The 23945-nt window shown below is 48.6% G+C and overlaps 1 protein-coding gene across 4 annotated transcripts in view; it reads right to left on the bottom strand.

The window, feature by feature from the left end:
• PTK2 (protein tyrosine kinase 2) overlaps positions 1 to 23945 on the bottom strand; it is a 261868-nt gene that overhangs the window by 218671 nt on the left and 19252 nt on the right. For all 4 annotated transcript variants that reach the window (XM_058668437.1, XM_058668443.1, XM_058668442.1 and 1 more), the window contains exon 2: positions 9683 to 9773. The gene's annotated coding sequence lies outside the window, so the exon portion shown is untranslated. The remainder of the gene's footprint in view (positions 1 to 9682; positions 9774 to 23945) is intronic.

Below are 23945 nucleotides of genomic sequence, written 5' to 3'. Positions count from 1 at the left end.
CTCCTGGCTTCACTTCAGATCAGCTCTGGTCATTGCGGCCACTTGCGGAGTGAAACAGCAGGTGGGAGATCCTTCTGTCTCTTTCGCTCTGTAATTCTGCCTTTGCAATAAAAATAAACCTTTTCTTAAAAAAAAAGTTTATCATCAGTGTTCACTGTTCTGAACGCTGCAGTTAACACGGAGTCTATAAGTAAGATAGCATGCAAATCTTGCAAGATGTCACAACACAGGTGTTTAAGCTAACAAACAGGAACAGCCACCCCTTGGTTATCACAGGATGTCTTTACTCACCTTGAGTACGCCTCTCCTTGAAACTGTGTGAGGAGTCAGACTGGGTCTAGGTAGGGCATTCTGGGTCCCCAAGTCATCATTTTTTCTCAAATATAAAGGGGTCTTTCCCCACCATGTCTTGGATTCACCAGAGCACGTCTCTCCCGAGACAAATGCATATCTTAACATATCAGGAACATGCTTCCTCAAGAGACAAGCGTGACATGAACATATCAATTCCCCACCTGAAGCCTCAGCCTGATTCGATTCTATCTCCCTGTCTCTGGTCATTGCCAAGGGGGAGGGCTTCAGACTGGCCTCTTTATCATTACACAGGGACCAAGGAAGTTGGCCAGTGACACCTTTCTGGCCTTTTGTCCCAAGAAACATCTTGGAGCAGTACCTTTAAAAGATGCTTTCCCCACCATTAATACGGGCCTTCTTCACTTTCCCTCCTGCCACTATGGCTGGGGTAAGGGTCTTTTCTCTCTCAGAGCCCCCTCCCGTCACTAGGACGGGAGTTCTCCTTTCTCAACTTTTCTATTAAATCTTGCTTTAAAACCAAACAGTGGGGCCCGGCAGTGTGGCCTAGCGGCTAAAGTCCTCGCCTTGAAAGCCCCGGGATCCCATATGGACGCCGGTTCGTATCCCGGCAGCTCCACTTCCCATCCAGCTCCCTGCTTGTGGCCTGGGAAAGCAGTCAAGGACAGCCCAAAGCTCTGGGACACTGCACCCGTGTGGGAGACCCGGAAGAGGTTCCAGGTTCCCAGCTTCGGATCGGTGTGCACCGGCCCGTTGTGGCTCACTTGAGGAGTGAAACATCAGATGGAAGATCTTCCTCTCTGTCTCTCCTCCTCTCTCTCTCTCCTCCTCTCTGTATATCCGGCTTTCCAATAACAATAAAAATCTTTAAAAAAAAAAAAAAAACAGCGTCCACACAAAAATTCTTCTTTCCTGCAAGACAAGAATTGAGGTTGCTGCCGTATTCGGGGTCAAAAACCCTACAACAAAATCATCTCCCTTCCTCTGAACTTGCAAACATAGTTTCCTCAACCAACAGGACCCCCTCAACTGTATCCACCTCCACAGCCCAAAGGAGCCACCCAAGCAGAGGAAAGGAGCTGTGCCGATCCCAAGCCAGAAGCCAGGATCCTCCTCCGGGTCTCACGCAGGTGCAGGGTCCCGAGACTATGGGCCGTCCTCGACTGCCTTCCCAGGTCACAAGCAGGGAGCTGGATGGGAAGTGGAGCAGCTGGGATTAGAACTGCCGCCCACATGGGATCCCTGTGCTTGAAAGGCAAGGATTTATCTGCTGAGCCTCATGCCAGGCCTTCCCTCCAGAACTCTGAATTACATTATCATTTTTCTACTGATGAATTATCTTGGGCAATGAAAAGAAGGGCAGAAGCATGTTTTCCAAGTACATCCACATGCCTGGAGGAAGAAGGGAACACAGCCAAAAGAAACCAACTGCCTTCAAGTACAACTCGACTGATCCTGGAAAATCCTAATTTACCTTTGGAATCTAAGTGTTCTCAATTGAAAAACGGCAACAGAATCCACCTTCTACACCTGACTGGGCTGCACATGCACAGCCTGGATCCCATGTAGTCGCAGGTCCGATGATGTTGATTAAAATGCAAACTGCAGTTCACTACTGTCTCCCTACCTCCAAGGACATGGACTATGCCTGAGTCAAACCAGAGCTCAGTCAGGTTTCTCCCACTCCTAAGCGCTACCAAGATGCCCCCCAAGCTGGAAAGTCCACGCTGACCTGTCAGTTGCACTGATGGCGCTGATCCTTCTGGAAGCCTCCTCCCCTCTGTGCAAAGCGCTATCAGTTCTGGCATCCTCTCACCTGCCCAGCGCCCACTGCAGCAGGGGAACGGCCGTGACCCCAGACCCGTTCTCCTTTCCCAGCACTCTCAGTCACCAGCGCTCCCCTGCCATCCACCTGCAGCTTGGTGCTTTATTCCAAGCTCCAAACTCGTATTCTCGGCTGCTAGGAGACTTTGAAATGCCTCTAGTCCTTGATGCCACTGAAGAACCTAGGTGTTTTCTGCCTTTTGTGATTCTGCCTTAATGGCTTGGCTGGGGGCTGTGTGAACTCCAGGCCTGACAGTCTACGTGACACCGGCAGGACACCTGGCAGGTCACGTAGGCAGACCACTCCTCAGGAAGGAGGTCCCTGGTGTTAGATAAGACTCACCGCCCTATAGCTCATCGATTTGTACTTTTTGAAAGTTGCTTGCTTCAAACCCACCAATAGAAGCCTGCTAAATCATGACTGTATAATGAATAGTCTGAAATGTATAAGAACCCTGTGCTATCCTACCTGGGGGCTCTGGCTCTTTTTCTGCCCTGCTGATCCTGCAGCAGCCTCGGCTGCAGCGGACCCTCCCCCTCCAGCCCAGTGGCTGGGAGACCTAGGCTAACCTAAATAAACCACCTTTATGCCTTCGCACCGACTTCAGACTTGATAATTTTCTGGGGATCTAAAAATCCGGCACAACACCATCTCCTCCCACAGCTCTCTACCTGCCCAGACCAAAGACTTTCCAGTCAACTTAACTTCTCGCCCCTGATCCAATGTGTCAGCAAATCCTAGTAGTTCTACCTTGAAAATACACACAGACACTAAGCTAGCTGTACCCTCCTAAAAGAAAATAAACTTTGAGAGAACAAGAACATATCCATCTTGTTCAAAAGGGGAAGTCCAGCGTGTAATATGGTGCCCAGCATTCTAGACATGTAAACAGCTTTTGTATTTTTAAGTATATTCAGCTCAACTGTGTTATTGTGCCCTGTGCCAAGAAAAAGATGCCTTTGAGGTCAGCACGGTGGCATAAAGGGGGCAAAGCAGTGGTACAGCATGCTAATCCTCCACCTGCAGCGCCAGCAGCCCTTATGGGTGCAGGTTCATGTCCCGCTGCTCCACTTTTGATTGATCCAGCTCCCTGCTAATGACCTGGAAAAGCAGTGAAGGATAGCCAAGGGCTTTGCCTCTGCATCCACGTGGGAGACCCAGGAGAAGCTCCAAGCCACACACTCACTCCACTCTGGCCACTGTGGCCATCTGGCGAGTAAACCAGTGGATTAAAGATAGTGCATGCACTGTTGCTCTTGCACACTCACGCTCTCTCTCATTTCAAATAAATAAATCTTTTAAAAAAGAAAAGGGGGGAGTGCAGAGTCTCCGTGCATCTTTTCCTGTCACCACCACCTTCCCACAATCCACTGGCTGAAAATGATCTCCACATATATTCCAACAATTCAATTCCTCCCACATTTTTCTTCACACTTGGAGAAGGGAGTGGTTCTAAAACACCTGCATCACAAATGTCTGCCTCCCACACAACTGGAAACAAAGCAAGGACCAAGGATCAAACCCGGCCAGGCCGAGTCAGCCTAACGATGGCCTCTGACAGCCATGCAGTGCAAGTCGGGCCCCAGCGCGGCAGCACCAACCTCACTGCACTCGCAGAGGGGCTGACCATCTTTCCAGAATTTGGCAGGAACACTGCTTATGAGGTTATTTTCCTGGGCTTACATTTTACTGAAGCAAAAGCCAAATTGGGATGAGTAAGTTTTGTCCTGCTTCTCTGTGATAAGCAGTAAATATACCTCACGGGAAACAGCACGCTGAGCCACTGCCTACAAAACCGGTATCCTATATGAGCACTGTTGGCGAGCCGGCTGCTCCAGTGCCACTCCATCTAGGCAGGGAGCAGAAGATGGCCCTGCCACCTACATGAGACAGCCATGTGGAGCTGCGACTCCTAGCGTCAGCCTGGCCAAGCCCCGTAGACACAGCCACCTGGGCTCTGAGCCAGCATACACAAGTTATCTGTGTCTGTGTGCGTGTGTGTGTCTCCCACACCCATCAAGCACTCTGTAAAATTAAACAAATGGACCTTATTCAGCATTTAGTGAAAAGTATAGGCTAAGCAGAGACAAAAACAACAAAAATGTTGCCCTCAAAAACACAGAAAGAAGCTATAAAAAAGAAAACTGCAATACTAAAGAGGGTAGGAGGAGAGAGTTCCACTAGCAGGACTTGGTTCCTCTCACATGACACACCGGACAGAGCAGGCCCTCTCCCCTGGCCTACCACGAGCAGAAGGACAGAAAAACCAAGTGAGGTATCTCGGCCTTGGTAGAGTATTCGAAGGGCATGACATAATTTCCACGCCCTAATATCTAAACACACAGGCAGATGGGAGCAAATAAGCAGAACAACAGGGTGAGCGGACTGACCCTCACATGGAAATCAGCAACAACCCAGGGCCTAGCCTGCACTCCTACGACAGTAACCAGGTCAGATTGCACAGCTGTAAGTCAGCATAAATTCTGACGACTTAGTATCCCTGTAACTAGTGTAAGGAATGCTCACCAGCTCAAGGGGAGCATCGCACCAGTGTAACATTGCTACCTGATACGTCGGCACTCAGCAACTCCATTTCAGATCCAGCTGTCTGCTAATGGCCTGGGAAAGCAGCAGAGAATGGCCAGAGTATTGGGGCCCCACTCCACCCCTGCCATCCACGTGGCAGACCCAGATGAAGCTCCTGGCTTCAACCTGGATAAGCACTGGCCATTGGAGACAATCAGAGAATGAAATTTGGCTGTGTTCTCTACCCTCTGTCCTGAAGGTGAATCCTAACAGCAATGGAATAATAATTCCATCCTCAACCACTTCCCCCACATCCTAAATTAGCCAGGATATTGGAAGTCCCATTAGTCTAGATGCTTTAGCTACAAGCCCAGTTCCTGTTCCTGCCCATCCCAATTAGGAGCACTAATCAACTCCTTAGCCCACAACACTTAGGTATTTGCCCCTCCCACCTGTGACTGAGAGGGGACGGTATTACATTGTCGTGTAACCACGCCCCTCACAAGCCCCTTTAAAAGGCCCATGAAGCAGGGGCTCTCACTCTCTTTCTGGCCAAGTGCTTCCATTACTCTGGCACCTCGACTCTTGGCTGAACCAGGACAGGTAATCCCCTGAGCATGGTCCCTGTGTACTGCTTAAATGAGGCAATGGTTATAATGATGTTGTTTCTGCTTTGTGTGCTATATGGAGTTCCAAGAGGGTGAGGCCAAGCAGTAGTAGATTGTGGGCAGAGAAGCCAGGGAAGGTGAATGTCTGCAGCTTTATAAGTGTGTCCAGGTTCTTTGTGAGTGTGTCCAGGTTCTTTGTGAGTGTGTCCAGGTTCTTTGTGAGTGTGTCCAGGTTCTTTGTGAGTGTGTCCAGGTTCTTTGTGAGTGTGTCCAGGTTCTTTGTGAGTGTGTCCAGGTTCTTTGTGAGTGTGTCCAGGTTCTTTGTGAGTGTGTCCAGGTTCTTTGTGTGTCCAGGTTCTTTGTGAGTGTGTCCAGGTTCTTTGTGTGTCCAGGTTCTTTGTGAGTGTGTCCAGGTTCTTTGTGTGTCCAGGTTCTTTGTGTGTCCAGGTTCTTTGTGAGTGTGTCCAGGTTCTTTGTGAGTGTGTCCAGGTTCTTTGTGTGTCCAGGTTCTTTGTGAGTGTGTCCAGGTTCTTTGTGAGTGTGTCCAGGTTCTTTGTGTGTCCAGGTTCTTTGTGTGTCCAGGTTCTTTGTGAGTGTGTCCAGGTTCTTTGTAAGTGTGTCCAGGTTCTTTGTGAGTGTGTCCAGGTTCTTTGTGTGTCCAGGTTCTTTGTGAGTGTGTCCAGGTTCTTTGTGAGTGTGTCCAGGTTCTTTGTGTGTCCAGGTTCTTTGTGAGTGTGTCCAGGTTCTTTGTGAGTGTGTCCAGGTTCTTTGTGAGTGTGTCCAGGTTCTTTGTGTGTCCAGGTTCTTTGTGAGTGTGTCCAGGCTCTTTGTGAGTGTGTCCAGGTTCTTTGTAAGTGTGTCCAGGTTCTTTGTGTGTCCAGGTTCTTTGTGAGTGTGTCCAGGTTCTTTGTGAGTGTGTCCAGGTTCTTTGTGAGTGTGTCCAGGTTCTTTGTGAGTGTGTCCAGGTTCTTTGTGAGTGTGTCCAGGTTCTTTGTAAGTGTGTCCAGGTTCTTTGTGTGTCCAGGTTCTTTGTGAGTGTGTCCAGGTTCTTTGTGAGTGTGTCCAGGTTCTTTGTAAGTGTGTCCAGGTTCTTTGTGAGTGTGTCCAGGTTCTTTGTGAGTGTGTCCAGGTTCTTTGTGTGTCCAGGTTCTTTGTGAGTGTGTCCAGGTTCTTTGTAAGTGTGTCCAGGTTCTTTGTGAGTGTGTCCAGGTTCTTTGTAAGTGTGTCCAGGTTCTTTGTGTGTCCAGGTTCTTTGTGAGTGTGTCCAGGTTCTTCGTGTGTCCAGGTTCTTTGTGAGTGTGTCCAGGTTCTTTGTGAGTGTGTCCCAGTTATTCGCTGCTGGGGAAGCTGGGACATAGGTCTTCAGCTTAATGGATGGACTTAAGGATGTTGACCATTTGTTTCTTTCGAGATTATGATTGGTTGGATTATGATTGGTTGGGTTGATGTATGGACTTGTGATTTGCTATTGTGCTCTATTATCACCAAGCTTGGTTAATAAAGACTCCTTAATAAACCTTAGACAGGTCTGGTATGATCTTGCTCGCACCCTGCAACAATGGCTCAAGCCCCTCCTCCCTGGAGGCCTACAGGACAACCTTCCTTTAAAAGTTTGGTGCTGTTAATAAACTTTGGCCAATGACCATCAGTCAGTAGTCCACGCGTGTTATTATCGTCTCCGTGCACCAAGTCCATCACTGTGGGACAGCGAAAAGTGGCGCCTGGACAGGCACTTGTCATGTGTGCTGCGCAGACCCCCAGAAAGGGGTGAGTGGGACAATGGGCCAAAACCAGTGCAGAGCACAGTCCTTTACCTCACTTATGCAGAAATGTTTAGTGAAAAGTGGAGCAAAGGTAACTAGGCAGCAATTGTGTTCTTATTTAGAGCTGATTGGTGAATATAATCCTGGGTCTCCAGGTGAAGGGACACTAGAAACAGAATTTGAGAATTTTACTCAGAAAAATGGTGAAAAGGCCGGAAGGACAGAAGATATTCATGTTAGTTTTTGGATTACATGGGCTTTAATTAAAGCTGTTATTATAATTTTAGAAGGGGAATTTGCAAGAAACTCCTCTAAGAGCAGGATGAATGTTTCATAGTACAGACGAGGAAGAAAGAGCAATGGAACCCTTACGAGGCCACCTACCAGGAAAGGCCGCTATAATATGGCTGAACCAGCAATGCCTCATAGTACAGATGAGGAGGATGGCGAAGAGGGACCCGTGAGAGGCTTCCCTCACGGGAGGCGCCACCACACTGTGCCAGGAGAGAAATGGCTTATACTACAGATGAAGATGAAAGAGAACGTGAGAGACCCTCCTACGAGGAGACGCCATTGAATGCAGCTAAAAGCTTATACTATAGATGTGGATTAGAAAAACAAAACTCAGGAGAGATTCCCGTAACGAGAGATGCTATTGCAATGTAATTAGAAAAGAAACTAAAGCTTCCCATGTTAAAACAGTAAAATCTCATAAATTCTCCAAATCTTCTAGTGAGGCAAATGAGGATGGGATAAAAGAACAGTTAAACATCAGCCACACTGTCTCACTCTTAAATCCGATCAAAGACTTTTCCAAATGTCTGATAATCCCCCGAGACCTCATGAATTTCGACTGCTTTTTCCAATTGTATTTAGTCAAGAAAATAATCAACCTGATGACTACCATGGTAACCAGAGAAGAGTGGCATTTACCTCCAACCAGACCAGGAACGGGTGGTAGGCCCCCTCTGGCGGGCCCCTCAGGCTGTGAGACCACCGTTGCACCAATGAGGGGCACAGACCCATATCCCCCCACCAATAAGGGCCGAGGCGACCCCTGTTTCAGCTTCCGTGTCAAGGAGAGTTTAAAAAGCTCCTTCCTGTCTCTTCCGTGCTCTTCTTCCTCCGCAGCCCACTCCTTCACGTCTGGGCTTCTGCTGCCCGTGACCGTGGTTCCTGAAATAAAGGCCATCTACATTCTTTTCATATATTTGGCTGACTTATTCTTTCCCTGGTGGTCGGCGAATCTTAACATTTTGGCCAGTGACAAATTTAACATTTGGTGAGTGGCGAATCTAACACAACCTACCTATGAAAGCCTAAATTTTAATGCTATCACAGCTTGTGTGTCTTACGGACCTACTTCTTCATATGTGAGGGAATATTTAAATGGCTGAAGCCAGGGAGCAAACTGGATTCTTTATGATGTTGAAGTAATAGCAAAAATAGGGCGTTCTCCTTCTCAATATTTAAAGTGGAAAATGTGGAGGAATGACACTGCAAAGGAAAAAAATGCGATCCTTAGGAGCCTCAGGTCGGCAACTCCCTGGAGGGGAGCAACTGACTTATGATATGTTGGTTGGAGATGGACAGTGGGTTACTACAGAGCAACAGATACAGCTGCCTCAAGCTGCGCTCACCCATACACAAGATGCAGCACTGTGGGCATGGGAGAACACCGAAACTGGGTCTGAATTTGCAGGCAGTTATACAAAAATCATCCAGGGAGCTGAAGAATTGTATGCTGACTCTATAAGATGTTTGACTGACTCCATAGAAAAATAAGTTGGGGAGAAGGCGCTAGGAAATTGTTATTAAAGCAGCTGGCTTTGTCTCCCACAATCGCAAAGATTCTGAATGTCCTTCTACAGCAGACCCAGAAGAAGCTACTGGGTCCTGGCTTCAGATCGGCTCAGCTCCGGCCACTGTGGCTGATTGGGAAGTGAATCAACAGATCTTCCTCTGTCTCTCCTCCTCTCTGTATATCTGACTTTCCAATAAAAATAAATAAAACAAAAAAGGAAGTTCTTCACTTAATAAAGAATAAAAATCATCTACCAAGGTTGCTAAAATCTACATTAAGTAATTATGTTCAAATTAAAAATTTAATTTTATGTGTGTTTGGTGTGTAAGGGAACAACACAAGACAACATACATATGGGTTTCAGGATTGTCAGTAACTGGGGGAACCCACTGGCAATCTTGGAGAGCACCCCATGTGATCAGGGCACTGCTGTATACAGCTGCATGCAGCTACCTCAACGCTGAATCCAGAGACAAGAACAAGGTAGCAGGGACACACAACTCTGAAGCCAGGTCCACTATGAGCCCAGCTCTGCATTCTGCCCACTAACCTTGGACTAACCTTGGTCTGCATTTCAGCTTACACCACAGGAAATGGGAAAAATGAGAATCTACTCTGTAATTATAACTACGATTAACCACTAACATGTACTTCTTGCCTATCACAGAGAGCAGTATGTTTATGCAGCAGCTAGACACCGTAGCATTAAACAACTTTCTTGCTTCACCTATTCTGCAAAACCCATTACCTTTCATTTCTACTCCAGCCAGACTCTGATAAGTGAAACACAAAGCAGATAAAATACAAAGTCAAGACACAAATGTAACAAGAGAATTATACTCACAGTTCAGAAGACCACAATAACTTAAGGAGGAATCAATGATTTTTTAAAAATACTCCTAGTTTCTCTTTCCTCTTTCCATAACACAGAGAACCTAAAAAACATATATATAAAAAGACCAGATTATACACAGAGCCTCCTTAACCTTTTCAAAGCTCAACCACCTTAATCTTGACTTCTTCACAGCCTACCGCACACACTGCACTAGAGCTCAAATGAAGGAAGGCACCAAGGCTGCCCGCAAGTCCATACTCAGACACACATATCTGTGTCTCTGCCTCTTTAAGACACACCACACACGCACCACACACACACCCCACCACACACATACCACCACACACACACACCACCATCACACACCACCACCACCACCACCATCACCACCACACCCCTGGACGGAGTTCCTGGATCTAAGGTTTGGGCCTAACCCAATTCTAACTATTGCAGCCACTTGAAAAGTGAACCAGAGTATGGAAGATCTCTCTCTCTCCCTTCACTCTGTCTTTCAAATAAATCTTTAAACACACGCACAAACACACACATACACTTATTTTTTAAGAGACGCAGACTTCCCACCATTCCCAATCCACAGTGGCCAGAGCTGAGCTGGTCTCAAACAGGCAGGAGGGAACTCATCCCACGTTTCCAACTCGAGGCATCATCACTGCTTCCCAGAGCCTGCAGTGGCAAGCCACAACACCAGGAGCTGGGGCTAAGTGTCCACCATGGGCACCTTGGTGGGTCTAACTGAAGTCAACACAAATCACGTAACTGACAACTACCAAATGCCAACAAGATAAACTTAGTAAGATAAACAGTAGTAAGTTCACGTAAGACGCTGAACAGTATACCATCTATTCCACTTCCTCTCACTAAAGTTATACTGAAGAAGCATTAAAAAATAAATAAAATAAAAACTTTTTGAAATGTGAAACACAAGGGAACTTACAGCAGGAAAAGAAATCTGCAGCTGTAAGAAAAGCTACCAAGGAAGACAGAAACCAAAGCAAACAGGAAAAACGGAAAAAAACCTTGGAGGAAGTAGAAACAATGGCAGACTGGAAGCAGCGAATGACTAAGCAGTCCAAGACAGCCAGAGCTGAACGAAGCCAGCAGGCAACCGCACTGAGAATCCAGTCCCAGCGCAGCTTCAGACAGCTTGGAACTGCAGGCAGACCTGGGGACAAGAACAAGCGAAGGGCAGACACTCCAACAAGAGCCTCATCCCCACGCCTTCAACCCTGACAGAACCAGCCCACAGTACTCAACAGGGCTGGACTTAGTCACAGAACACATGCTGAGCACCTCCACCCTCCTGGAGCAGTCAGGGCCACACTGCAGGACAGAAATTATTAGAATATTCCAGAAGCCAAGCCAACACCGCGGATTCCCCCAACAAATAGCCTGCCCAGAATATCCTCCCTGCAAGCCTGAGACTCAAAAGGCCACATTCATACACTTAGGGCTTCCAAAGAAGTTGCTTATCCATCACAACAAAATAAATCAGGTCTGTGAGAAAAGGTCCATAGATGGAGGGAGGAGGGAGGAAGGAAGCTAGAGGAAACAGACACGATTGGCCTAGTGGCTTAAGTCCTCGCCTTGCATGCGCCAGGATCCCACATGGGTGCCTGTTCTAATCCCGGCAGCTCCACTTCCCATCCAGCTCCCTGCTTGTGGCCTAGGAAGGCAGTCAAGGACAGGCCAGAGCCTTGGGCCCCTGCACCCGTGTGGGAGACCTGGAAGAAGCTCCTGGCTCCTGCCTTCGGATCGGCGCAGCTCTGGCCGTTGCGGCGCTTGGGGAGTAGACCAGCAAATGAAAGATTTTCCTCTCTGTCTCTCTTCCTTTCTGTATACCTGCCTTTCCAAAAATAAAAACAATCGCTTAAAAAAAAAAAAGAATTAGTAAAAAGTATTCTCGGGCAAAAAAAAAGTGACTGCAGGCAGGGAAAGGCAAGAGAAACAGCAATAGGAGGGTAAAGATGTGGACAACCTGAACGGATGATTCCATCAAGCAATAACTAAGAGGTCTATACACACACACCAGTGGACAGCACTGTGGCATCACGGAAACCAGTGCACGTCCCCACTGCTCCAATCCAGCTGCCTGTTCACAGCCTGGGAAAGCCACATGCCACTCATGTGGGAGATCCAAAACAAGCTCCTGGCTCTCCTGGCCCATTGCAGCCACTGTGGCCATCTGGGAAGCGAGCCAGCACATGAACACCTACTTCTCACCCTCTAACTCTGATTTTCATGTAAATGAGTAAGTATGTATTATACTGGAGAGATAGTGTGTACTGTCCACTTAGAAGCACTAATTTTCTTAAACAGTTACTTATTTTTATTGGAAAGACAGATATACAGAGAGGAAGAGAGACAGAGAGGAAAAAACTCCCCAACTGACCGCAACAGCCAGAGTTGCGCTGATGTGAAGCCTGGAGCAAAGAACTTCTTCCGGGTCTCCCACACGGGTGCAGGGTCCCAAGGCTTTGGGCCGTCCTCGACTGCTTTCCCAGGCCACAGGCAGGGAGATGGATGGGAAGCAGGGTGCCAGGACACAAACCAATGCCCATACGGGAGTAGGCTACTGTGCCAGACCCAGAAGCATTAATTTATATATGACTTTGCTAAATCAAGATATGAAAAGGAATTTCAAAAAGTTCATGGAAAACAAAATTTAAAAGTAAGCTCATTTTGAAACAAAAATATTTGGAAATACATCCTGTTTTTTTCATAATACACACTGTGCATTACCCTTTGAAACTTTTTTAAACACTGTTGCACCTAAATAAATTTATCTTTCAATTCCATTAACTTTCTCAAGTAGGAATGTCAGCCCACATGCCATTTGAGGCCCAAGAAATCATCTGGTCTGGCCAACCAAGACAAGAGCAGGTGCAATGCTAAGTTCAATAAATGTATAGCAGGCTAAAAGTTGGCAATGTTTACAGCCGACTAGCACTACAAACGTCCGAGTGATTCTGGCCAGCACAAAGGTTTCCCAGCCCTCTTCTAAAGGAAACCGTACAGGAGCATCCAGGAATGCAGAAAGCCACAGCGCACGCGTGCGCGCACACACACACACACTCTCTCTCTCACTCTCTCTCTCTCTCTCTCTCTCTCTCTCTCAGCAAACAGAAGTCCTCTCCTACCTGAAATAGTAAACTTAGTAAAAAGAATCTGCCAAAGAATTCTTCTTGTTACATTGGGTTCTCTAACTTTCCAGAGTTGCAGAGACAGTAAAGAGCCCAGGTAAATAAATTTAGGGAGATCTGGCCTTCACAACCTTTCCCTTAACCACACCAGCCACCAGGCTTAGCTCTTTTATTCTCGGCTCTTCCGCCTCACTTTCCTCTGGTGACCCTGGGACTCACCCCTTCCTCTCCAAGTTCACATCACACTGTTGCAATAAGCTTCTAACCAGTGGCTATTGCAGTGCCGCCTTCAGTTCAATTTCCTCACCAGGACAGTTAGCTTTCCTAAAAGGAATCGACAGCAACAGCCCCAGTCTCCAGCTGGTCACAGCACCAGGCTGCTAGAGATCACTGCTTAGCACAACAGTGTTCCTTCGCTCTGTAGACGCTTACCACGTGGCGCACCAAAGCACCCCTGCCAAACCTTGACCTACCCAACTGTTTCTCACAGCCATCCTCCCCACTTAAAGGAGAGGAGACAAAGACTGAGACCAACCATGAACAAAACCAAGCCAGATGGGCCCGGCGGCTAAAGTCCTCACCTTGAATGCTCCGGGATCCCATACGGGCGTCGGTTTTAATCCCGGCAGCTCCTCTTCCCACCCAGCTCCCTGACTGTGGCCTGGGAAGGCAGTCGAGGACGGCCAGAGCCTTGGGACCCTGCACCCGCGTGGGAGACCCAGAAGAGGTTCCTGGTTCCCTGATTCGGATCGGCACAGCACTGGCCGTTGCGCTCACTTGGACAGTGAATCATTGGATGGAAGATCTTCCTCTCTGTCTCTCCTCCTATCTGTACGTCTGACTTTGTAATAAAAATAAATCCTTAAAACAAACAAACAAAAAACCAAGCCAGAGACACTCCACTCCCTAGTCTCCCCATTCCCCATTTGCAGTAAAACCAATTACCCCACTTCCCATTCCTGAATCCAGCTTCTTACACCAGTCCTTCCTCTAGCCTACCCAGCTTATTCACTCCCAACTCCTCACCAACCCTCCAAACCCAGTTCAAAAGGCCAGCGCCGTGGCATAGCACAGTAAGCCTCCACCTGTGGCAGCAACATCCCACATGGGTGCCTGTTGGACACACCTCGTGCAGTAGTGCTCAACCTTGTCTCGTGAGTATGGGGACAACAACTGCCTCTTCCAGCTCTGCAGCTGCAACACCTACACTCCAGGCAGACAGTTGAAGTACTGTTACATAAAACAAAAATGAAAGTCAAGAAAGCTCCAGCTGGTTGCTTTGGAAATACTTGCTGTTCTCACTACCTTGTCCACCTTTCTGCCTTCCTGTTAGGAACATGAACCTAAACACAGAGTTTCTGGAAACCTCCCGGAACAGACTGTCTTCTCCTGGTACATCAAGGAGCAAACAAAGCGAGTCAGCTACTGCTCACATCTGGTTTCGGTTCACAGCTGCAGCTCAAACAGCACACAGGCCACACAGCCATCAGGTACGTTCTTTCTCCAATAACTCCTGTCCTCATGTCGTAATGACGCCTCCACTCTGGGGACAAGAACCTCGAATAAAGATCGAGGTACACAGGCTTGTAACAGTATGACAAGCTGGCTACAACCAGGCAAGTTCGCTAGGACCCTAACACCAGACTGCGGTACTGCTCCAAGGTGGGACTGCTGTGTGGTCTTGGCCTTTGCGCACCTGCAAAGCTCAGGTGTGCCACTGAGTTGATACTAAGCAACTAAGTGACTACATGACGGGAAAAGATACTGGGAGCTTACTGAATTTTAAAGTCAGTATTAGCCATAATAAAATGCTGATCTTGCTCACCAAGTGGCAAATATAAACTGCTCTACAGTTCTTACATCAAGTTAAAGCAGAAGATGACACAAATGTCTTTAAATCCGTAAAGCAGAAAATTACTACAATGTCAGGAACTTTAGCTGCTGAGCATGACACAGAATGCCCTAAAAATAAGTTGTTTTTTTTTTAATTTTTTCATTGGAAAGTCAGATTTACAAAGAGAAGAAGAGACAGAGAAAGACCTTCGGTCTGCTTGCTCACTCCCCAAATGACCGCAACCGCCAGAGCTGAGATAATCTGAAGCCAGGAGCCAGGAGCCTCCTCCTGGTCTTCCATATGGGTGCAGGGTCCCAACGCATTGGGCCATCCTCGACTGCTTCCCCAGGCCACAGACAAGGAGCAGGCTGGGAAGCAGTGCAACCAGAACACAAACTGGCTCCCATATGGGATCCTGGCAGATGCAAAACAAGGATTTAGCCAGTAGGCTATCACATCAGGCCCAAAATAAGTTTTTGTTTCTATGAAAAGCCAGGTACTAAGAATTGTATTTTCCATCATATTTATTAAAGTCACTATAACCTTTAGTTAACAGATGATTTGAAAACAGATTCAGAGAAGTTGAGAATTTTGAATAATACCAGAGGCAGTAAGGCTCAGATCTGAAGTTCAAACACAATCAATTCAAAGCCTGTTTCTTCATGGCACAAGTAGTACCCTCTCAACAAGCAATGGTGCAGAAGGCTTAAAACTGGCACAATGGCTCAACTGGCTAACCCTCCACCTTCAGGAACCAGTATCTCATGTGGATGTTGGTTCGTGTCCTGGCTGCTCCACTTCCCAGCCATCTCCCTGCTTGTGACCCCGGAAAGCAGAGGAGAACAGCTCAAAGCCTTGAGACTCTACACCCACATGGGAGACCTGGAAGAAGCTCCTGACTCCTAGCCTCTGGCTTGAGATCAGCTCAGCTCTAGCCATTGCAGTCATCTGGAGGGTGAAACAGCAGATGGAAACTCTTGATCTATCTCTCTACCTTTCATATAAAATGAAAACACATCAGTTTTTACATTTGGGTATCACAGTCCCACTGCAATTTGCGAAATGAACTGCTCCAACTCTAGGTAAGAAAGAATCGACACTCCACCCCTTCTCTCTCCTTGAAAACAACTAGACATTCTGGAGAGAATAACCACAGAATCTATTTCTTGGAAAGCAAACAGAGTGGACTGGAGAAGAAAGCTAGAATTTAAACGCAAAAATTCATCAGATTTGAACAAGATCCAGAGTCTCTAACAACCAAGCCATGCAGGGAAGCAACAGGAAGGATGGAACTGTCAATCCTACTGCAAAGAAACCCCAGGCGATTCTCGCCGACGGCACGAACGCTGGCTTACCCCAACAAGCCCCCACGCAGTGCTGGGTACTCAGGTACAGGCGCATACTGTGTCTTTCACTTTGTTGTTGTTGTTGTTTGTTTTGTTTTTGGGACTGGGGTTAGGCCGCTGCCTGCAGCACCTGTCTCCAGTATGGGTGCTGGCCCAAGTCCTGGCTGCTCCACTTCTAATCCAGCTCCCTGCTAACACACCTGGGAAAGCAGCGGAAGTGATCCAAGCGCCTGGGCCCCTGCACCCACCTGGAAAGCTGAGATGAAGCTCCCTGCTCCTGGCTTCAGCTCGGCCCAGACCAGCCCACTAGGGCCACCGGGGCCATTGGGGAGTGAACCAGTGGAAGGCTTCTTTCTCTCTCCCTCTCTCTCTCTTTTTTGGAAAGGCAGATCTATGACAGAGAGAAAGAAAGAGCTTCCATTCACTGGTTCACTCCCCAGATGCCACATTAGTCAGAACTGTGGAGCTAAGCTTATCTGAAGCCAGGAGCCAGGAGCTTCTTCCAGGTCTCCGACACGGGTATAAGGTCCCAAGTACCTAGGCCATCCTCCTCTGCTTTCCCAGGCCACAAGCAGAGAGCCAGATGGGAAGCGGAGCTATCAGGACATGAACCAGTGCCAACAAGGGATACTGCATTTGGAGGTAGAAAATTAGCCAGTTGAGACAACACATCAGCCCTGAAAAATACTGCTTGGGGTGCGGGGGAGGAGAGATTATGGTACAGTACATGAAGCCACCACCTGCTGGGGCCCAGGCCTCGGACCATCACTCGCTGCCTTTACCAGGCCATTAGCAGGGAGCTGGAATAGAAGTACAGCAGCTGGTTGAGGATGCCAGCATTGCAGGCAGTGGCTTTACCCACTCCGTCACACACGGGCCCCCTTCGCTTTATCTCTTAAAGCCACTAGCTTTAGCTGCATCTCGTCCATCAACAGTTCCCTCAGGTGACCTGTGATTTCCACACTGATAAACGGCAAGGTTAATACTCGGCTACCTGACGTGTCGGCCACAGTGACAGAGCTGATCATGCTCACCGCCGGCCTCTCTGCTTCCAGGAATCTTCTGTTTTCCTTCTTCCCTCACTATCAGCTCCTTCTCTCAGATCCGTCAGCCCCAGAGTCCCCACAGCTTTCTAGTTCTCTATCACCCAAGTTTACATCCCAAGTGACCTCACGTCAAGTGCAGCCCCTGGCCAGGACTCTCCTCCCAAGTCCCAATCTTTAGGTCCAGGTGACCGGCTGTCGTCAGCGCAGCATCACAGCCAACACTGTAGTGTCCTGTGAATGAGAGAAGTCACAACTACGTTTCCCAGAAGCCCCATCCAGCTACAACTCAGGGTTAGTTAATTAATGAGAGGCACTCGTCCAAGTCTGGTGAGATGGAAAAGAACCCTGTTCTCTGGAGAAGATGTGAAAGGAGAAAAACAACTACTCTGGCAACTCAGACCTAGAGCAGCTTCCACTGGAATCCCCGCCAGGGTCTGAGAGCAAGGGCAGAGACCCAAAACACAGCAGCAGGGACTGGCACAGCTGAGACCCCCACCCAGTCCAGAGCAGCCCTGAGAAGCAGTTGCTGTAAAGAGCCACGACCCTGGGCCCAGCGGCGGGGCCTGGCGGCTAAAGTCCTCGCCTTGAAAGCCCCGGGATCCCATATGGGCGCTGGTTCGTATCCCGGCAGCTCCACTTCCCATCCAGTTCCCTGCTTGTGGCCTGGGAAAGCAGTTGAGGACGGCCCAATGCATTGGGACCCTGCACCTGCGTGGGAGACCCGGAAGAGGTTCCAGGTTCCCGGCTTCGGATCGCCGCGCATCGGCCCGTTGCGGCTCACTTGGGGAGTGAAACATCGGACGGAAGATCTTCTTCTCTGTCTCTCCTCCTCTGTGTATATCTGGCTGTAATAAAAATGAATAAATCTTTAAAAAAAAAAAAAAAAGAGCCACGACCCTGACTTTCAATCTCCCAGCCCTTCCAACTGGACTGAAGGAGTCGGACTCAAAATTCAGTGTCTGGAGTCATATCATAATAGGATACATACTTCTCAGACTTTGCACATGGTCCTTAGTTCACAGCTCATTCTGCAGGGCAGGTCACAGAAACAAGAACTGATCCTCCCTAGGGCAGGTAATAAGGGCTCTACACCGGCCCCACCTTCCTCTGCCCCACTCCGCACATCTCAACACCTCCATTTAAGGCGGCATCTGCTCCGTGCCCAGAAGCAGAGAAAGCCAAAGAGCTGCAAAACCTTTGCTGGCTTTCTCACTCAGTTCCCCAGTAACCCATCTATGAGGGCTCCACCGAAAGCCCAGAAGACAGTTCTGAGGGGATCCAGACAGCCTCCCGGTCAGGGTGTCGAGGGTGCCACCTGTGAGGGGCTCAGGGTGCCACCGGTGAGGGTGCTGAGGGTGCCACCGGTGAGGAAAGGGGAGGTGAGGTCGGGGTCCTTTCTCCCACTTTTCCCATGCAGCGTGTCTCTCCACCTCTATCTTTTTAAATGTCCTTTATAGTAAATCAATAAATATTTGTGTAACCCCAAGCTCTTTGGGTTCAAGTATGTTAATCCAACCTTGAGCAGGGGAACGGCAGCTCTAACTCACAGCCATTTGAGCAGAAGCACAAGTCTCACTGCCCGTGACACTTGCAACTGACATCTAAAGGGGAGAATATACTGTATGTTACAGCCAGTTTCTAGATTCATTAAAGAGGGAAAACATTGCCAAAAGTAAATGAATAAAATATCCAAGAGTCATCTAAAGCTCAGGTTCCAGAGCTGGAGCTGTGCAGCAGGCGGGGCTGCCAAGCCAGCATCCCATAAGACCCCCAGTCCCTAGTTCCTCAGCTTCCGACCTAGCTCCCTGACGGTGGGCCAGGGGAAGCAGCAGAGGATGGCTCAAGCGCCTGGGGCTCCTCCACCCGCGCACAAGAGCCAGGTGGAGCTGTGGGCTCCAGCAGGCACAGCCCTGGCCATCCGGGAAGTGAAATGATAGATCAAAGACTTCTCTCTCTTTACCTTAATCCCTCCCTCACTGCAATTCTGTGTTTCAAACAAGAAACAATCTTTTTGAAAAAACTCAAACACTGATGTCACCCTCCAAGGCTTCTGTGACAGCTCACTCACTCCCCACACTCACTCCAGCCAAAAACAGCAGATGTCTTCCTCAACTCTTCCTACCACAATCCCCATCCAATCCTGTCAGCAAAACATAGGCTCCTCCAGCCAAGTGTGCCAAGACACTGCCCACCGTGCTCCATGTCCACATCCCCACGCTGCCACAAGCTGCCCCAAGCCGCCCCAAGCCACCACCACCACGTCCACTCACTCAGTCACCGACAGGTCTCTGATCTGCCCTGGGGCTCACTCCTGCACCTATTCCAATACAGAGATGAGTCAACTCGGAATCAGATGCCATCATTGTTTCATTCACAACCCTCAGGTGCCCTCCTTTTATTTGGACAATGGTGACTTGACTGCAGAAGCCAAAAAAAAAAAAAAAACCCTCAAGAATGAAATTTAAGACAATTCGCTTTGCAATAAGAGTTGCACAAAGAGTTTGATGACATTAAATGGTTTTCAATGGTTTGCAGGCTGCTAATGAATTAAGAGATGTTATCAATGTTGTTCAGTTAATAAATCAATGCTGAGTTTGAAATAGCTAAAGAATTCGCTTCTAAGAACACTTCAACTAGAACTACAGCTAAGGACATTTTCTTTTTTTTTTTTTTTTAAAGATTTATTTTATTTTTATTGCAAAGTCAGATATACTGAGAGGAGGAGAGAGAGAGAGGAAGTGGAGCTGCCAGGATGAGAACCAGCAGCCACATGGGATCAAGGCGAGGACCTTAGCCACTAGGCCACGCTGCCAAGCCCCAGCTAAGGACATTTTCAAAGAAGTTCCAGAAACACTAATTCAATCCTGAACTTTTATCAGTATTTGGTAGTATTTATCAGTATCAAGATATTTTCAAAGACAGATTACATTATCCCTATAAACAAACTGTATACTGGAGACCAGCACACCAAAGTTACACTGCAGTACGTCTAAAAGGAGGACTCCAGAGAATTAACTCAATACACCTTGACAATATGATACCAGATTTCCTACCTTTGCCTATACCTGCAATGCTATGACACATTTTCACTAGCCGAAGGTTAAACTTGTTGCTAAAGGACTGTACTACTGTAATGATACGGGGGAAGAAGCAGGCGGGGACAAGCGGGAGAGAAGGGGGTGGGAGGGAGGCAGCAATCACTAGGCCTGCAACACCGCACTGTGGGAGGAGGGGACCCTGGATCTGGGTCTGCTTGCCAGTGCAGATCACGGGCGCACGGCACCGCGTCCCCGGCGGAAGCCTGACAGCAGTCTCGGCTAAGCAAGCCTTCAGCCTGACCTAACCAGTGCCTGTGCAGGCGAGGGAAGCGGGCTGACCGCAGTCTCTCTTCTCTGCCCTTGGACGGGCCTTGATAAGCAACTCTGAGAAATCAAATGCCACTCGTGGCCTACCTGCCCATGACCTATGTGTTACAGTGACCTGTGACTGGACTGAAGGGTCCAGTGTATCTGACTTTGTAATAAAAATAAATCTTTAAAAAAAAAAGTTAGCTTTGACAGATGAACATTTCTAACTCTAAAAAAAAAAAAAAAAGATGTATTTATTTATTTGAAAGGCTGAGGTACACAGAGGGAGAAGATCTTGCATCCATGGTTCACTTCCCCAACGGCTGCAGCAGCAAGAGCTGGGCTAAGCGGAAGCTGGAACTCACCAGCTCCCCACGCAGGCGGCAGGGGCCCAGGCACACTGGTGGGGAGCTGGTCTGGAGGCACAGCACCCAACACTCAAACCAGCACTCAGGGATGCCATCCTCACAGGTGGCTTACAACACCATCGGCCACGCCAGTTAAATTTTGTCATAGGAACACGACCCTTGCACTCCAACTAAGGAAAATGCTACTCACTCCCTCTCTCAAAAAAGAAATCCAAGGGTCAGCATTTTGCACAATTCCTTAGTTGCTTTTCTTTTTAACTAAATACACCAATTTACACTTATTCCTAATAAATTTCACCTTATTGATTTAGCACTTCATTACAACCTGTCAAAATATTTTAAAAATCTAATTCGAAAAATGAGCCATCTCCCAGCTTGATTTCTGCTCTTTATTCAAATCACTAAATCGAAATGTCAGACAGGACAGGTGTCAAATATGACACATTCCAAGAAACATCTTCACCTGTGCATAGACATGTTAATTGCTTCAGTTTTATGGTAAATGATACTGCAAGGAGTTGTAATGTATCTTCTACCCAAAAAATAAATAAATAAATTCTTGAACTTGCCAATAATGTCTGGGTAATCACTGACTTTCCTAGAGCTCACACAGTACAGCATTAACTGCCACCTTCAGAGAGGTTACCTCTTCAATCCTTAGAACCTCCCTGCTCTGGTGCAGCAAGTCAAGCTGCTGACTGCAGGAACACCCTCCCATATGGGCATCGTTTCATCTCCCAGATACTCCACTTCTGATCCAGCTCCCTGCTAACGGCATGGGAAAAGCAGCCAAGGATAGCATAGGTACTTGATCTTCCACATGGGAGACCCAGACGACGCTCGTGGCTCAGGCCTGGCCCACTCCTGGCTACTGCAGCTTCAGACCGTGGGCTGGAGGATGGGGCAGGCAATGACTTCCAGATAAATAAATCTTTCACAAGAAAGGAAGGAAAAAGAGGGAGGAAGGCAGGCAGGCTCGTCTGCCTGAGCCAGCTGCCCTGGAGATGAAGCACAGGCCTCTGAGGACTGGAGGCAGTCACTGAAACGAGATTCAGCGTTGTCGTTACACTGACTGAAGGTGACGCCAGCTCTCCTGTGAATATTAAGGCATGCACATACCCACTAGCTTTGTCTAATATTCAACTGCACACTGAAAGGACTCAACTCAGACCTCTCAGCACCTGGCTGGCATTCTACTGTAAGAACACGTCCTGTTTTATATTTTAGGGGAAAGGGTGAAGCCCGGGGGGGAGTCTTACCTGCTATCAATACATCTCAATGCAGGACAATCACCTGTCTGCCTCTGCCTGGCGTTGGGGATGTACCACATTTAAAGCCAAGCCAAGTCCAGCTTTTCCAGACCACCACCACCATCTCTACAGGTCACCAGATCCAGAGTGGTTCCTCCTTTTGGTCAGCCTCCCTTTTAAAATCTGACAACAGCTTTATCATCCCCAAGGAAAAAAAACACATTCATAAACAATCTGTATACAACTTCGGGGCTTCATGTCCACCCCTCAAAGCCACTGTTTGATTATTGTTATATCCTGGGGCGGGGGGGTGCGAAACAGCCAAAGGAGTTTCCCAATGCAGTGACCAGAAGAAACCTGGAGCCCTCTGCACTTGCCAGAGCTCATCTTCTCTGCCACGCCGTGCCAGTGACCTGGCCACAGAAAGGAGCTGCCCATCAGCCCCTGGCTCTCCACTTCTCAGCCACACCCTCAAGGCCCTCCTCTTTCATCTGGACAACCTGACTACCTGAGTGAGGGAACAAGGCTGCTCCCCAGCTGAAGGCCGGCAGGCAAGCCACCTTTTCATCCCCTGAACTGCCTTCCTCCTGGGCTTCACCACCACACCTGCCCTTGCTCAGGAGGGCCACGCCCTTCCTGCTCCCCAAGTTCCACTGCAGTAACCTTGGCAAAGAGGCCATCAGATCTGGCCTGCACCCAGGTCTTGTGTGGCTCCTGGTCTGACAATGGTTTTCACATTTTAAGGGGTATTTTGAGAGAGGGGAAAAAAAAAAACCCAGAAACATGTAGTATGGTTATCTGACCCCACCCCAAAACCGAAGCATTTACTGCCTGTCCCTCAACACAAAGGTGTGGCGCTTTCAAGCTAGAGCACCTGTGGACAGCACCCGTGGAGAGAGGGTCTCAGAGCTCCCTGCCCTGACCGGAGCACCCGTGGAGAGAGGGTCTCAGAGCTCTGTGTCCTGACTGGAGCACCCGTGGAGAGTGGGTCTCAGAGCTCTGTGTCCTGACTGGAGCACCCGTGGAGAGTGGGTCTCAGAGCTCCGTGTCCTGAATCAAGGTTGAGCACCCGTGGAGAGAGGGTCTCAGAGCTCCCTGCCCTGACTGGAGCACCCGTGGAGAGAGGGTCTCAGAGCTCTGTGTCCTGACTGGAGCACCCGTGGAGAGTGGGTCTCAGAGCTCCCTGCCCTGACTGGAGCACCCGTGGAGAGTGGGTCTCAGAGCTCCCTGCCCTGACCGGAGCACCCGTGGAGAGTGGGTCTCAGAGCTCCCTGCCCTGACTGGAGCACCCGTGGAGAGTGGGTCTCAGAGCTCTGTGTCCTGACTGGAGCACCCGTGGAGAGTGGGTCTCAGAGCTCCCTGCCCTGACTGGAGCACCCGTGGAGAGTGGGTCTCAGAGCTCTGTGTCCTGACTGGAGCACCCGTGGAGAGTGGGTCTCAGAGCTCCGTGTCCTGAATCAAGGTTGAGCACCCGTGGAGAGAGGGTCTCAGAGCTCCCTGCCCTGCCTCAGCCACTGTCCACGGGCTCTCACACACACTCACTCCCTGCTGTCTTACCCTGGGGCTCAATACCGCACGATGCCAAACAAATGAATGAACTGAAGATACCAGCTCAAGAACTGCTGAAAAATGGAAATGGAAAGGCTGGGGACGTTGGAAGTAAAACATACTAAGACCCTAAGCGAGCTAAGACCCTGATGCAGCACCCAATATTTGTAGACGTTTTTATGTAGCACACACAATCACAAAGGTTAAGACCATAAATACTGCATCTTATAAAAAGGGCACTGAATAGCACAAAGATGAAATAATTTGCCAGAAATCATGTGACTTTTCTGAGACAGATCTGTCTCCCAACACGCACTTAAACACCTCCAATGACCAATGGCCAAGACTGTACAGGGCAGGGGACATAAAACA

Source organism: Ochotona princeps, chromosome 9 (assembly GCF_030435755.1).
Source record: "Ochotona princeps isolate mOchPri1 chromosome 9, mOchPri1.hap1, whole genome shotgun sequence".
Taxonomy (NCBI): Eukaryota; Metazoa; Chordata; class Mammalia; order Lagomorpha; family Ochotonidae; genus Ochotona; species Ochotona princeps.
The sequence above is the reverse complement of the archived record's forward strand: the minus strand, read 5'-3'. Positions and strand labels throughout refer to the sequence as shown.